This window comes from Choristoneura fumiferana, chromosome 14 (genome assembly GCF_025370935.1).
Source record: "Choristoneura fumiferana chromosome 14, NRCan_CFum_1, whole genome shotgun sequence".
In the NCBI taxonomy this organism is placed as follows: Eukaryota; Metazoa; Arthropoda; class Insecta; order Lepidoptera; family Tortricidae; genus Choristoneura; species Choristoneura fumiferana.
The window spans coordinates 3,574,017-3,590,318 of record NC_133485.1 but is presented as its reverse complement, the minus strand read 5'-3'; the positions used below and the strand labels follow the sequence as shown (position 1 = coordinate 3,590,318).

At 35.6% G+C, this 16,302-nt stretch overlaps 2 long non-coding RNA genes across 2 annotated transcripts in view; one reads left to right on the top strand and one right to left on the bottom strand.

The window, feature by feature from the left end:
* Positions 1 to 9,363, top strand: part of LOC141434776 (uncharacterized) — a 249,464-nt gene extending 240,101 nt beyond the window's left edge. Inside the window, exon 2 of the long non-coding RNA XR_012452097.1 lies at positions 9,206 to 9,363. This is a non-coding gene — a long non-coding RNA (uncharacterized lncRNA). The remainder of the gene's footprint in view (positions 1 to 9,205) is intronic.
* A 189-nt stretch (positions 9,364 to 9,552) lies between these two features.
* The window catches only part of LOC141434775 (uncharacterized), a 113,664-nt gene continuing 106,914 nt past the window's right edge, over positions 9,553 to 16,302 (bottom strand). The window contains exon 2 of the long non-coding RNA XR_012452096.1: positions 9,553 to 9,710. This is a non-coding gene — a long non-coding RNA (uncharacterized lncRNA). The remainder of the gene's footprint in view (positions 9,711 to 16,302) is intronic.

The following is a 16,302-nucleotide window of genomic DNA, read 5'->3' as shown; positions in this document are numbered from 1 at the left end:
CAGATCACACAGAAAGTAAATAATCCTATATGGGTTCCATTTTGTCACTAGAATGTATGTAACAAAGAATATTTTATTGCAGACGCAGTCCATATTAAGCGTCAGTACATTATTCACATAAAAGCGTGAGGGCCATGTTAGTAATAAATGAAATATATAAATATATTTGAATATAAAAATGGAAGACATTTAACTGCTTGTCTGGCCATGTATCATTTTTGCATATCATGTATAAACGTGGAAAGCACCTGAAAATGGTTGTGCTCTAAAAATTTCATGGCCGTCTGTAGAGATTATCCTAGCTAGTGCATTTTATATTAACCTGCGCGCTCGAAGCCACTGTCTCATACAATTTTAAACTAACACTATGTTAATAATCATCGTCCTATCAGCCGAAAAACATTAACTGCTTGAAATAGTTAACGTTAATAGTTATAGTATAGTTAGTTAATAGTTTACGTCTCAGAAGAAAAAAATGCTCATTACCTTCTAAAACAGCTTTATTGCGGAAGAGCATACTCGGAATGGCTCCTGGAATATATAATAAAGTACCTAATGAGTTATTAACAATAGAAAATTTAACCGAGTTTAAAAAAGAATTGTATACATTTTTAGCTAAAGAAGCGTTCTATACAATAAATGAATATTTGAATAGTTTAAATTAGTTAATAAGAACTACAGGTGTCTTAGTTAACTGACCATACGATTTGTACGCCTTACGGCCCGACATAGTGATACAAAACACTTACCTACCTATAAGACCTCATGTACCTGTGTTGAACAAATAAACGATTTTGATTTTTTTTTTAATAGCCTCCAGGCCTTATGTCCTCACTTGAGGACATAACATTTCAAAAAATTTAGAGGCAAATGTCAAACCACTTAAGTTAACACGCATGGAACGTTTCCGAACGAAACTGTCAACTATAAAAAAAAATAGTTATTTTAGTTTTCCCACACTATGGGACACTTATTAATTTGATTTTTTGAAAGAAATACCAGTTTTAGCAAAATCGATACCTCTAGGATCCAGGAGGATATAGACTTTCTTCAAGATATCCAAGGCTGTTTTATGTTCCCCGCTGCCCAGTTTAGACCTCCAAAAAATTATAATCGTACAAGTATCGTATCGTAGTAATCGTATAAGTTGCATTACATTGAAGGCCGAAAAGTGAACCAGATGAATGTGGTCAATCGAGCGTCACAATGCAATGCAACTTGCAGGTCTAAACTGAGCTTTACATGGTCTTTAACCTCTTCACCGCCACAAAACAAAGTGACGTGCTCTGTACACCACATAGAAACCAGCGACAGATCAACTTGATTTTGAGACTGTGAGAGTTATCAATAACTTACAGTTTATTGCTATTACTAGGCAGATTGATCTATTGTGATAAATTGAGGGAATCAGATCAGAACATTTGTTGTAAACAATTGTAATGATAGGTTGGCTTAGGGACCATGCACGCTGCAGCCGCGTTTGTTGTTTATTCCTTGTTATTTAGTTGTTTTTTTTTCTGTTTATAGACAAAAGGGCAAAGGAGTATAGCCTATGCTTGCATGGTAATCTCATTTGTTATATATGTTTGGTGTTTTCTTTTTTTGCCTTTTTTATTTTTTAAACGGAATATTTTGTCGGTCTTCACTTTAGTAAAATTGGTTTTATTGTAATGTATGATAAACAACAGGGCTACTACAAAACTCAAAACTCGAAGTTCGTGTCGTGTGGTCCCTCTGACACTTATACTATTTAATACGAGAGCAAGAGGGAGGGTACGATACGAACTTCGAGTTTCGAGTTTCGTAGTAGCCCTGCAGATGGTCCCAAAGGAAAAACAGTGCCGTTCGCAAGACCGGCAATTTTGCTGATTGTGTGTCGCATCAAAGCTGAGAGAGAGAGAGAGAGAGAGAGAGACAAACAGAGGTCACAACACAACACGATAGATAAATGTGAATGCGGCATAATAGGTACAATTCGCACTCATAATTAATTTAATTTTGTGACAGAGTGATTGCAGAATTTGAGAAAATAGGAAAATGATAAAAAAAGTCCAGCTAGGAAATTGATGAACCGGAATATCGAGAAACAGGAAGACTGATGAATTAGGAAAATTGCGACCTCGATAATAAATGAAATGGCACAAAGGACCACCAGGAAACGAGTTGACCAAAGGAAAATTAGACGAAAGATAATGGAAGTGTTGGCGTAAATTTAATACGTGTTGTGTACTTTTGCCAATAGATTTTTCAATTCAATAATTCAAACTCAGTTGCACTTAAACTAGTTCGCTATGTCGTTCAAAACTCAAAACAAAAGATCGGTTTTCTTTTTCTTTGTCTTTTGAATCTTCAGGAAAACGATTAAAACCGACGAATACCGAGCGATATTAACATTCTGGTTATAATGTTTCAAACTTTCGTGATTTTCACTCATAGTTAAATATCATTAGCGGGACTTAACACGCTAAACACATGAATACCCTACATTTCAGTCTACTCGTTACCAAGCCACTGTAATATGGTCGAAACGTCGTACTCGTCCTTAACGCAGTACTTACCACTGTAGTAAACTAAAAAAAAGGAGTACTTGTATTTTTTTTTCTGAAGCTTAAATGAAAAAAAAACGTGTTTTGTATAGCTGCCGACTTAAGCCAGTATCTTTTAAAATATCGGTAAAACGGCCAACGAATAAATTCACCGGTTGAGATCGATCGGCTGTCGGTAAAGCGAATGTGTCAACAGAATGGCTTGGCTGCGGCATTTTCGACATATTTTAAGTTGATTTCAAGTCAACAAGTTTGTGGATAGAGGGAACTTTTATTTAAGTAGTATTCAAGCTATTTTTCCGCTCTTTAAATGGAGTAGTCTTTTACCGGTGAGCGAGTGAGTTGAAAGTTCTTTCTTGCTTTTAAATTGTGGCATTAAAATAAGATTAAGCATTATAAGGAATAGTAGTTAATTAGAAGATTTAATTTGTAACTAACATAATCAATCAATGGGAACAAGCAGATATTCAAATAATTATCCAAATACGTTGTTACGAAAGAAAAAAACCTCTAGTCAGCATTCGTCGGACCATGGAAGGTGCGTGTATAGCTATGGACATAAATACATTGAGTATAACGATCAAATTATATAATATTCGCAACCTCTAACAACCAAAACATATAACATTAATTTAATCTTACAACGGAAAACATAACGCTCAAAAATATAAACAAAAAATATTACCATGTTTTAGAAACTAAGTATATCACTTGATATTATATCATATTAATGCTATTATTAGAAGTTATTACGTATTGTAAGCGGTATACCTTATGTATGTTATATAATATGAATTTAGCTCATAAACATGTTATTTCTTATGAAAGTATATACGTTATACTTAATGAAATTATAGTGTTTCATGTTATACATAATGTAATTATACATAATGAACGTTTATAACATGAAATTATTATCTAACGTTTTTATATAACTTGGGACGCACCCGCGTGTGTGTGTGTTTCTTGATTCTTCAAAATTCTGAAACGGCTGATCCGATTTGGCTGGTATTAGCTGAAGATCTGGAATAACACCCAGGCAACTTTTTATCCCAATATTCCCATGAGGTTGGAATAAAATATTGAAATCTCATCCATTGAGTATAGAGTCATGAAGCAAGAAGCAAAGTCTGACATCAGATCAAATATCGACACCTGCAAGGAACATCATCGTAACTCAGTGCTTGCACTGTTGTGTTTTGGCGTGGAGAGTAAGACAGCCGGTGAAATTACTGGCACTTGAGGTATCCCATCTTAGGCCTCTAGGTTGGCAACGCATCTGCAATCCCCCTGCTGTTGCAGGTGTCTATGGGCGGTGGTGATCTCTTATCATCAGGAGACCGACTTGCTCGTTTGCCATCCAGTTGAATAAAAAAAAACTCAATTTTTGTCAATTTTGAGTTACGTACAATCATGATTTTGCAAGAAATAAAATTATCTTTTTTAGCTCTTATCCTTGTATCTCAACTCCTTTGGGTTTAAAAGTTAGACCGTGGAAAAACTTTGTTAGTAATAAAATAGTAATTTGGTGAATAAAATATCAACTTTAGTTACGCCATATAGTCCTTTCTAACTACCTTGGTCGCAATGGCATGAAAAAAATTCTATTACTATTTACATATTTTTAACTCCTTATTATACTAACATTGAATACTTACAAAGAGAATATCATTGTATGTCTGAGTTACAACACAATTTTCCAAACGTGATGTTCTTATGGTGTAGAATATCATCGTATGTCACTAAAAAGGGTAAAAGAAATGTATTTGTGACAAAACATTCATAAAATTGGTTCTCCTACGGAAGCCCGAAAACTTTGAATCCTATTTTCACTACCACTAATTTCGTTAGCCCTAAAATGAAAAAGCCGAATTTTTAATTTTCCTAACTATTCATTAGCCCTAATTTTAACATTCCGAATTTACGTTATATTTAATTTCACTAGCCCTAAAATCAAAAAGCCGAATTTTTTATTTTCCTAAATATTCATTAGCTCTAATTTTAGCATTCCAAATTTGCGTGGTACCTAATTTCACTAGCCCTAAAATCAAAAAGCTGAATTTTTGATTTTCTCAACTATGAATTAGCCCTAATTTTAGCATTCCGAATTTACGTTGTACCTAATTTCACTAGCCCTAACATCAAAAAACTAAAACATTAATTTTCGTCAAATGAATTGATTGGAACACCTTAATTTAGCAACATATTGAATAGCATCCATCCAACCTACTTTCCTAGTGGGAGTTATCTTGACTGCTATAAAAAAAACCTAACATCGAAGGCTAAGGCGGGAGTTACGCTCCGCTTCGCTCCCGCCTTAGCCTTCTGAACCTAACCTATCCGAGTCGCTTCTGGTCCATACCGTCTTGCTCGCTCGCACGAAATTTATTTTATCTGTAGCACAAGTAAACATTAGGTTTCATAACTTTAGGTCTATGCATCTTTAGGAATAATGATTATTAGTTTAAGTAATATTAGAGCATTAAATATTTAGAACAAGTAAACATTAGGGTGCATAACTTTAGGTCTATTAATCATTAGGAATAATCATTATTAGTTTTAGTAATATTAGAGCATTTTATGTTTAGTACAAGTAACCGTTAGAATGTAAAACTTTAGTTCTAGTAATCAATTTGGGCATACAAGTTTTAGACATTAAAGTTTAGGGCTAATGAAAATTATATCTAACGTTGGTATGCCTAGTGAAATTAGCTTTTATGATATACGGTCTAGTGAGGGTGCACCCATAAAATTCTTTAGTTTTAGCTTTGTTGATTATAGTGTACACGGCGGTTTTGTATCAATACTAAACATTTTTTTATAACAAAAAAATATAAATCTGATGTGCCGCTCTGTTTGAGTTACCTTAGCAAATTAGTGAACATGAGTTTACGATACCCATCAACAGTTCACAAAAACCGGCCAAGAGCGTGTCGGACACGCCCAAAATAGGGTTCCGTAGCCATTAAGAAAAAAATTAGTAATATTTTTCTAAGAATTTCGTATCTTATACGGAATCTTCCATAGTTCAGGTATATTTTATACCTTAGGCTGCTATTTACTCTTAAACTACTAATAATTCTCAAGCAAACTTAACCGTTATAGTTTTCCTTGTAAGTTTTATATACTTATTACCATCCTGAATTTTTTCAAATTTTTCCACCTACCGTTTTAGATTTTAGAGGGGCGGGGACGCTCGATTTTAATGAAAATTTGCACTTTAAAGTTGAATATTTCGCAAACAAATCGCTGAATCGAAAAATCGTCTTAGCTAACTCCTAATGGTTTTAAAATATTTATCCAACAATACTCCACACTAAAGGGTTGTATGAAAACAAAATCACCCCCACGTTACGTACGCAAATTTTTTTTTTGTTTTTTTATTGTACCATTTTGTCGGCATAGTTAACATATATATCCGTGCAAAATTACAGCTTTCTAGCATTGATAGTCTCTGAGCAAAGCCGCGGACGGACGGACAGACAGACGACAGACATGGCGAAACTATAAGGATTCCGTTTTTGCCATTTTGGCTCCGGAACCCTAAAAACTAAAAAAACTAGTATTATATTGAACTAGATAAGTGAAAGCACTTAAGTGTTTCCTCATTGAATACGATGCCACTGTTCCGACGACAAATTGCTCCGTTTGCTATCGTTAACGTATTTGTTACTGAGAACCCAGTTGTTAAGTTATATTACGTTTCAACATTTTATTTACCGTTTATTGCCCGTTTGCGTTTAGGTCACGCCACGTAGGTATTTGTTTCGATAACAACTGATTTTAATTATTGGTTTGTGAACTGTTGTATTAAAAAATATTTTTCTATTTTGTGGAATTCTTAATATCTGTTGCTCTGGATTTGATATCTGTCAAACCAGTATGATATTTCAAATACGAGCTTGAAATCTACAATATTTAAATTGGTATCTATTGCTTTTGATTTGCTATCAGTCAAATCCACTCTGATATTTTACAAGCTTCAAAGCATTTAAATAGGAATGTCTGCAAATCTTTCATGTGAAATATTACCCACTTTTAGTAATTAGATAGACTTCATATTTGACTTCATATGCACATAAATTTTCAAAAAGAAACAGTAAAAAAAAGTGTCTTAAAAATTAAATTATGTGACAAATACTACGTTTTATTTTTGCGACACATTTTTATCATGGCTCTTAAAGCGGGTAATTTAGAGTTTTATTAATAGCTTGCTATTAACCAGGCCATCTAAGAGGTTTTGCACTTAAGTGCAACGATAATTTTAACACCGTGGTTATACGTTAATTTACGTTGACGACACGCTTGCTAAGAACTAAAATCAATCTTGCTTCCTCAACCACACTTGCTAACCAACTACTTATGTTTACGGTCCATTCCTTGAAGTAGGATATCTGCTTAGTCGTTCCCTCATGACTGAGGATCATGGTCATGAAAGGGCGGTCTACACTTGAAATGGATTATTTGTTTTCATCTGCTTCTATCCCTCGCGGCCCTGCCGACGGAGTTAAACCTCGGGGACAATTTGGAATAACTTTGGTCTAGTCCAGCTTGAAGTCTAAGTTGATTTTTTAAATTTAGTTTTTCTTAAACAAGATCCGTTTTCAGACCTTAAATTGATTCTCCTCCTCCTTGTGTAGTATTCCTCAGTAGCCAGGGACCAACCTTCTGAATCACTTTCTCTCGCACGAACCTTTTTCCATCTATTTCTGTCTCTGGCGGTGTGGAGAGCGTTATGAACTGTAGAGTCAAGAGCGGGGCGAATCTGGTCAGACCAACGCATTGGGCTGCGACCTCGAGGCTTGGCAGGGTGTGATAAAACACTTGAAAAAAAATATGATGATGTAATAAGATGAAATATGTGATTGTTGACAGAAGTTGCTTATTAAATAAACAGTTCCCAAATTGTTTAAATAACTTTACTTCATGGTGTACAGTCGAACAAACTGATTCATGTATCAGGGTGGAACCTTTTAAGTACTACTTCCACTATGATTCTTTTCTAACCGACAAAAAAACAGAGGAGATTCTAAGTCAATAATATATATTTTGTTTATGCATGACTATGCATAACTTTTTACAGAGTAGTCCGATTTTAATACTTAATTCTTTTTTAGGGTTCAAAATGGCAAAAACGGAACCCTTATAGTTTCGCCATGTCTGTCTGTCTGTCGAAATATTCAACTTTAAAGTGCAAATTTTCATTAAAATCGAGCGTCCCCCCTCTAAAATCTAAACCGGTGAGTTGAAAATTTTGAAAAAATTCAGAATGATAGTAAGTATATCAAACTTTCAAGGAAAACTATAACGGCTAAGTTTGCTTGAGAATTTTTAGTAGTTTAAGAGTAAATAGCCACCTAAGGTATAAACCTAAAGTTTAGGTATAAAATATACCTAAACTTGGAAGATTCCGTATAAAATACGAAATCCTTAGAAAAATATTACTTAATTTTTCCGTAATGGCTACGGAACCCTATTTTGGGCGTTTCCGACACGCTCTTGGCCGGTTTTTATTAAAAAACGTATACCTCGAGAGTGGTCCCATGTAAATTTGAAAAAAAAAGTCTTACCCTCAGAGTAGGAAAATAGGGGATATTATTGATTGTTCAGTCACTCATTGTATGTATGACCAGACATAACTTTTTAAGATTCTTTTTTTATTGGATAGGGTATACCTTGAAAATTTATTTAAATTAGGAAAACAAATACCCCAAGGGTGGAAAAAAGTATAAACTAAAAACTTTTTAACAAAAAAATTCAACCACCGAAAATACCGAAAAGCAAAAAATAATATATCTTTTTCTCCTTTCTCTCCTATTTAACCTTAATCTAGGTACTAGGTTGAAGTCGGTGCCTCAGCACTAGCCAACAGGAGTGGACCTATAGTCGTCTACCTGACGGGCTTCTATCACTTCTCCTGGCTCGTGCTGAGGCATCGACTTCAAACTTGTACTTAAAGTTAAATATGAGAGAAAGGAGAAAAATGTTTTTTTTTATACACAGCCGAGGTTAAAGTTTCTTTACACTTTAGTACCTGAGGCCGTTGACTTAACGTTTCTAACGCTCGCGATCGCAATCAAATGACAGTTTTTGTATGCAAAATCTGTCATTTAATTGCGATCGCGAGGACAAAATACGTTAGACAATACGGCCTCTGGTCACAATATGCCTTCTAACAATTTTATATGAAAGACTAAACCTCGACTGTCCAGTCAGCAGCAGATATCTACACGGGCCGAGTGTTCATAGAGACATATAAGTTTTGACTGTCACAAAGTTATTGACAGCTAAGTCAGCATTTTCACGTGAACTTTCACTACGTCAATTACCTAACCAACAACAAGTTGGAAAACCCCCGAATTTCTCACTTCAAAGTTCTTTTATATATAAATATCTCAAAAACTGCTGAACTGATTTTGATAAAACTTGTATAAGAACCATTGCTAGAAAACCTGCTTTCAAGTAAAAAAAAACCTCATTCAAAGCGGTCCACCCGTTTAAGAGCTACGGTGCCACAGACAGACAGACAACAGACACACATAGCGGTCAAACTCCCCTCCTTTTGCGTCGGGGTTAAAAATATCTCAACAGTTATCACATTATATGTCTTGTCATAAAGACAATAACAACTCGAAAATCAGTGGTAACTAGGTAGGTAGGTACTGTACTAACCTCTTGTGTCCGTTGATTCGATGCTGGCAGCATAGTTCTAATTTTAAAATAATAATAGGAAACGGACGCAAGGGTGTTAAACAGAAGACTTGTATGCTAGCTGCCAACGTAGGAACGTGATCTTAAAATATACAAAAAATAATAACGAAGTGTTTTTCTTAATAAAATAGGGAAATATTAAGCTAGTGGACCGTCCGTCCACTACAATTTGATCTTAAAATATACAAAAAATAATAACGAAGTGTTTTTCTTAATAAAATAGGGAAATATTAAGCTAGTGGACGGACGGTCCACTAGCTTAATATTTCCCTATTTTATTAAGAAAAACACTTCGTTATTATTTTTTGTATATTTTAAGATCACGTTCCTACGTTGGCAGCTAGCATACAAGTCTTCTGTTTAACACCCTTGCGTCCGTTTCCTATTATTATTTTAAAATTAGAACTATGCTGCCAGCATCGAATCAACGGACACAAGAGGTTAGTACAGTACCTACTTTTTTCTAAAAAGGCATTGGAAGCGCTCATAAACTAATCCAGCGAAAGAGCGGAACTGTTTCGGCATCCTAATTCTCCCCTGACCCATTCAAAGCATCCGAGTAAAAATGGGAAACAAATGGCGCAGAAAAGTAGAGGGCACGAGTTAAAACACAATGTTCGAACGTAGGAAGTGGCAGTGTCATTTACATAATAAGGCGACACAAAACGTAAAGGTGGTCCGTGACCCGCAACCCGAATGTGTACCTGATGAAATTCAGAATCAGCACCTTTTTGGATGCCGGCTTTGATTTGCTTCGTGTGCGAGGATTATGACATGCGAGTGTCTTTTAATGTCATATACCCAAATAATAAAGAGAACAAGAGAGAAATTAACACATTCGATTCACGGAGTGAAATAAATTAAAAAAGGTACCTAAGTGTAAGAACATCTTCATAGTGTAAGTCTTTTTCAATGTTGAAGTGTTGTTTCTAAAGGCCCACTTTATCTCACTAACTCAGCTACATAAGACCCATAGGACAGTGGCATTGCTTCACCCTAAAGCAATAAGGCCATATTGGTTACCTTGTAGTTTACTCTCTAAGTACGTGTTCTCTGTAGCTTACTAATGCGGTTATCGATAAAGAGCCATTCTATTATATGTTTATAAAGATAATTTTTCCATGCGTGGCAAAAAATCCGTAAGAACTGAACTGTTTAAACTGCCAATACAACTGGCGGTCACACGACGTATTTTCTACGCTTAGACGACGCGAAGTTATCACGCTTCAAACGAGGTTATTATACTAACTTTTTGAGAACTTTCGACACCGTAAACAAGCAAGAACAAAATCCGTGTCATTTGCGGCAAAAAATTACTCATTTATTACTACCTATTACACGTCTATGGTGTTTGGTATTTCATCATAAATACATGTACGGTGAAGAACTTTTTCATGAGCCACTACATTACAAAGTCATTGTACGATTTTTCTTTTTCATTAATGCGATGTCACTATAACGTTGGTAACTCATGAATTATAGTCCTTGACCGTACCTAAGTTTAAGAAGAGTATTCTATGCTCTACATTCTATACTTTACATTTATTGTCTGCAGTCTACTACTATAGTCTACATTCTTGATTTCCTACTTTACCTAGTGCCATCCACAAAGCGTGATTTTGTCAAAATTAGCCATTAAAGACATTGTAATAAGAATCACGGCACGCGTCATCGTGAATGACTCTACCTATAACTAACATCATGAGTTCTTTGTGTGTGTGTGTGTGTGTGTGTGTGTGTGTGTGTGAATGAGGCCAAAGGTGTATCTCACCGGTTCAGTAACAGCCTAGTCACTCTAGCCTTGAAGAGCCCTGAATTGTCATCATCATCCCAGCCTATATACGTCCCACTGCTGGGCACAGGCCTCAACTCAGAACAAGAGAGCTTGGGCCATAGTTCCCACGAGGGCCCAGTGCGGATTGGGAACTTCGCACGCACCATTGAATCGCTTCGCAGGTTTGTGCAGGTTTCCTCACGATGTTTTCCTTCACCGCAAAGCTCGTGGTAAATTTCAAATGTAATTCCGCACATGAATTTCGAAAAACTCAGAGGTGCGAGCCGGGGTTCGAACCCACGACCCCCTGCTTGAGAGGCGATAGCTCAAACCACTAGGCCACCACGGCCCTGAATTGTATTTATCTGGAAATATAGACGATGGGAGCGAATTCCATTCCTTCGCAGTTCGCATAATAAAAGATGAAGCAAACCACTTCGTGCGGGCCAATGGAACACTAACTATATAAGAGTGAAGACACTCCCCCCGCCTGGAAGTCCGTAGGCAAAATGCAAAATTAACTTCTGAAATAATAATATTATGGACTAAATATGTATCCTGATATTTTAATGAAGTCGATGTAAAGTTCCGAAATTACAACCACTAAGAAAAAGGTTGACTAGTAGAGATCCCATAAAGGGATAAGTTCGCCTTTGTTATATCTCATTGTTTTTAAAGTGCGTTTGTTTACTTATTTTGTACAATAAAGAGTTTACATACATAGACTTAGGTCCAGAGAAATTAAATGTTGTAGAAAACAACCGTAAACTTTTGTGAAATTCTAAAATTTCCGTTTCAATAACAAATTTAATGGTTATAAAATAAAGGCTAGTGTCATGAATTTTCAGTCATAGTGAATACTACAACCAGAACGTTAGTACCTAAATTTATCGTCGCGATAGGTTCCGGGTCGTAGTACATATTCTTTATTCTATAATATCACCAACCAAAATAACCCAAACTTCCTAAAACCGAAACGGCACACAACGGTGTCCACGTCAGCATAAGAACTGACTTCCCAAACCCCTTTTTGGCATCTATTTTCATTAGAGCCCCTGTCATTTCCTATCTCTCGGCTCGGATGTTCCACTTGTCAATACAAACCTTTACATATAGTTCGACATATTGCTTGCATTTCGATTCTGATACAAAATGAATTCCTATTCTGCACAGGATCGGGAAAGAAGGTATGAATGTGTTTGGCTTGTTGCTGGGAATATATGATAGGTTGGATATCAGAAATGCGAAGTTCATAGTAATATGATTTTAGAAAGGTTTTGACTTGTAAAGACGCGTGAAACAGTACCAACATTTTTGTTTTAAATAATAAACAATTAACAATAAACAGCGAGGAAATGCTGCCAGCATCGTTGGGTCCATGCCGCGGGGGGATACTTTTTCAAATTTCTTTTAGTTACAGTTATCTAAGTTATTAGTTTGTTTTACTTTTATTAATATTTTTAAATTAGGCTAATTTAAAATATTGTGTTCCTAAAAATCCGTTTTTACCTACCAATCTAAGTAGTTCATTTAAAGATTTTAGGTAATATTTACAACTGGAAAAAAGATGTTAAACAATCATTGGACCGAACATTTAGATCAAAGAACTTCAGACGATGCGTCTTTAATAAACAATTTGATACAAGTTGTTTTTTTGCTGTCTGTATATTTTGATACTTGTATATTGTATAGTCATCCAAAGTACATACACGTACCAAGTTTGAAGTCGATGCCAATCTTTTGTTATAACGGCCACAGTTATACGTTCTGTGAAAATTTCAACGGTCTAACTATCACGGTTCATGAGATACAGCCTGGTGACAGACGGACGAATGAACAGCGAAGTCTTAGTAATAGGGTTTCCGTTTTAACCCTTTGGGTACGGAACCCTAAAATGGCTTACTTTGGAAACCATAAGTTCTAAGAAACATCCAACCGTAAAAGTTAAATAAGAGTTAATCGGTTCCGCGCGGTCTTGATTTCCCATCACTGAATCTCGCTCGTGACTTCATCGTAGGTACGAAAAATGCGACACGCTAGTTTCTCATACAGTTTGAAGCGCTCTTTTCGTCTATCTCGATATAAGGTCTGTGGAATTAGGTGCTGGCTTTTTAAAGCAACGCGAATGAAATTACGACGTAACTTTTGGGAATTCCCACGGGAATTTTCACGCGTACGAAACACACACTGCTGAAGTTGAACGACTAAATGACTCGTTAAGGTTCCCAGTACCAAGGACTGTGCTTTATTAGATCTAGCTGAATCCCGGCACGTATTCCCCGTAGATCCGGCCATCGCCGGGAGCGGAGTAACTGCACTGGTTTATAAAGACATCGGGGCTGAATGCGTTGTGAATTTATTAAGAATTTTATTTATTTAAGTATTCTCTAAGATTATACTGATGCAGAATAAGTAATACAATAATAATCATCCTCTTCATTTCAACCTATAATTACAGGCTGGAATGAAGATGATGATATTATTATTCCACTGCTGGTTACTAAACTTGTAACATCATTGATTTCAATATTATCTTTATCTTTATTCATTTATTTTTCATTTTATCTTTAAAAAAATGAAACGTTTATCTTGTCAACTGGACTTCTCTGTTTGTCTGTTTACCTACTCGTAAATAGATTTCATTGTGATTCTAACCTGTTAGGATTAAACTTTATAAGTAAAGAAAAGGTTTTTTAAGTCAAGTTTGCTTGTGAATAATTGGAGACAATGGTAAGATCAAAAGATGTTTTAAGGATTGTATCTTTTCCAAAGGTTCTCTTTTTAATATTGAATAATTAAGTTAACAGACTGATAGTAAGATACTACCTTGAGATTTAAACATAAAAAACATGAATTTTCATTTTTGATATGCCGTAGAATATTTATTGCAAACGAATGATAAATAATATTCTTGGAAAAACTTGGAAAGTAATACCTACTTTCCAAGTACGATTTACGATTGCAATTCACTATTCATAATTAAAATTCAAAAATCTTACAAATTGTTCAGGGATATCAAGGGCAAAATTTGATCGCGGAAACGGCTCCAACGATCTCGATGAAATTTGGTTTTCGGGGATTAAAAATCGATCTAGCTTGGTCTTATCTCTGGGAAAACGCTGATTACTGAGTTTTATCCCGAGCGGAGCTCGGTCGCCCAGGTACTGATAATAAAGCTTACTAATTTATTACTATATAATTTGTGACTGGTTTTGTCTCAGATCAGAAAATGGTCATAAAAGGGTCATTACTCGAGCGTTTAACCGCCTCATTTTCCTGGTCACATTTTTTATGATTGAGCTGTAGAATTTGATGTCATTTTCGATTGTTTTTTACACGTCCTGTACTTCTAATAGATAATTTGAAAACTGCAACAGAATCTTCTACCATTTCAACAAAAATGTGCCCACGAAAATCAGACGGAATAAACGCTCCCATAATGACATAGAAAGGTTATTTTGTAAATGAAAAACTCTTTGATTTGCCAAATACATGGTTCTGTTAAGCCGGAACAAATAAATGCGGGCCAGCATTATGGCGTAGGGTGATTTATACTGACGTAGCGTCACCCTCGGGTACGGACTGATGAACTGCCGTGTATGGCGATGGCGGTCAGAAATGGAACGCAAAACATGTTAAAAAATAGAAAAGGGATACAGCGTGGAACTATTTTGCTTCCAAGTGTTCCGAATAAGAACGGACGTTCTTTCTCTCTCTCTATCTCTCATGTCGTCCGAGCCATGAACGTCGCTCTTCATTATATAATTGTCAATTAATTACAAAAGGTGATTTTAACTAATAAAAGCAGTGTTATTCACCTCGTCTTTCTTGGAACCTGCCCCGCATAAATCCACTTCATTTTGGTCCATTGAGCGGGATTTTTTCTTTTTGAGATACTTACAGAACCTTAAAAATGTAAAATTATCATTTCCAACAACATTTTGCCGCAAGAAACTTGTCAGAAAGTCATTTAGTGCAGATATTATGCATTCGAAATGTCTGAAGCGCTGGAATGAAATGAGAGCGAATGTGTTCGAGAATATTTTGTGTATAAACATAGACGATATGATATATTCTACTGATAGTCACGATGTTCACGACGTTATTAATATGTTAAAATCCGGGAGCAACAATGGAGTACAAGATCAAAATGAACCTTCCAAAATCTATCAAAATATAGCTAACACTTCCAAAGTTTCTCGCCTTTTGTATTTAAGTTTGGGGCTCAGCGAAGGTGTACTGAAATTACTGACCATGGAACTTGAAAATCCTTTCTGCTATTTTTCTCTGCTATGATTTGTTTTGCCATGTCAACGGTGAAACATTCAGTTTCGCCGATGAACTTTTGTGTTTGGTACAAGAATTAACTTTTAATTTTGACAAACGATTATCAGAGAAGAAGGACTTTTAAGGATCAGATGATGAAAGATTAAGGTCGAAGAATTACTACCTAAGTAAGAAGCCAGAGGGATCCGACTAAAAATAATATAAAAGTAAACTTTAAAAGTAAGCCTTTTGGTTTATCTCAGAAAATCTCGATATACATAATATGTTTTCTGTACAGCTAACTATGTTTTTGGTAGTCAATGAAGAGTCATTGTATTGTATTCTTTTTGACGCGTACAGTCAACTATATATCGATACGGCTTAAGTTAATTGTATACACAACCTTAATTTCAAGTCAATAAAGTCACGTACTATAATTATGTAAGTACAAAGTATTTTTGTAACTTTCGCCGTTTCAATCTTTCTGTAGTTAATGTACAATACGCGTAAAGTCATTTTACGAACAAGTAGGAACACTTCAAGCGCTTCATTCACCCTCCAACGACTAGTTTTAAGCTCCGCTAGTATCCTATCCCTTACTAGGCCCTACATCATCGTGCGGCGGCGGCGTTGGATGGCCAAATAAATCTCATGTTAGCGACCGTTTAGCAGTCAACGCTAAACATTCGTTTCTGTTTCCGACCCCGACCCTTTGTTATTGGGTCAATTGTTTTCTTCTTGTCTTTATTTCCAGCCAATGTTTTAGTATTCCGTTCAGGAACAGATAATAAATTGGAGTGTTTCTCTTAGTTGTGACTAATTTTATTTTCATCCGGGAGGTTTTGTTTGAGTTTGTGTTGGATCTGTTGTGCCAGTGAACTTTCGACATGTCGTTGATATTTTTCATACGCTGTTATGTTACGAGTTTTGTGTGTGCGCCACGTATGAGCCACGACTAAACTTAATGCTTGAACGAAATTGTACTAATATTATAAACCTAAAGGT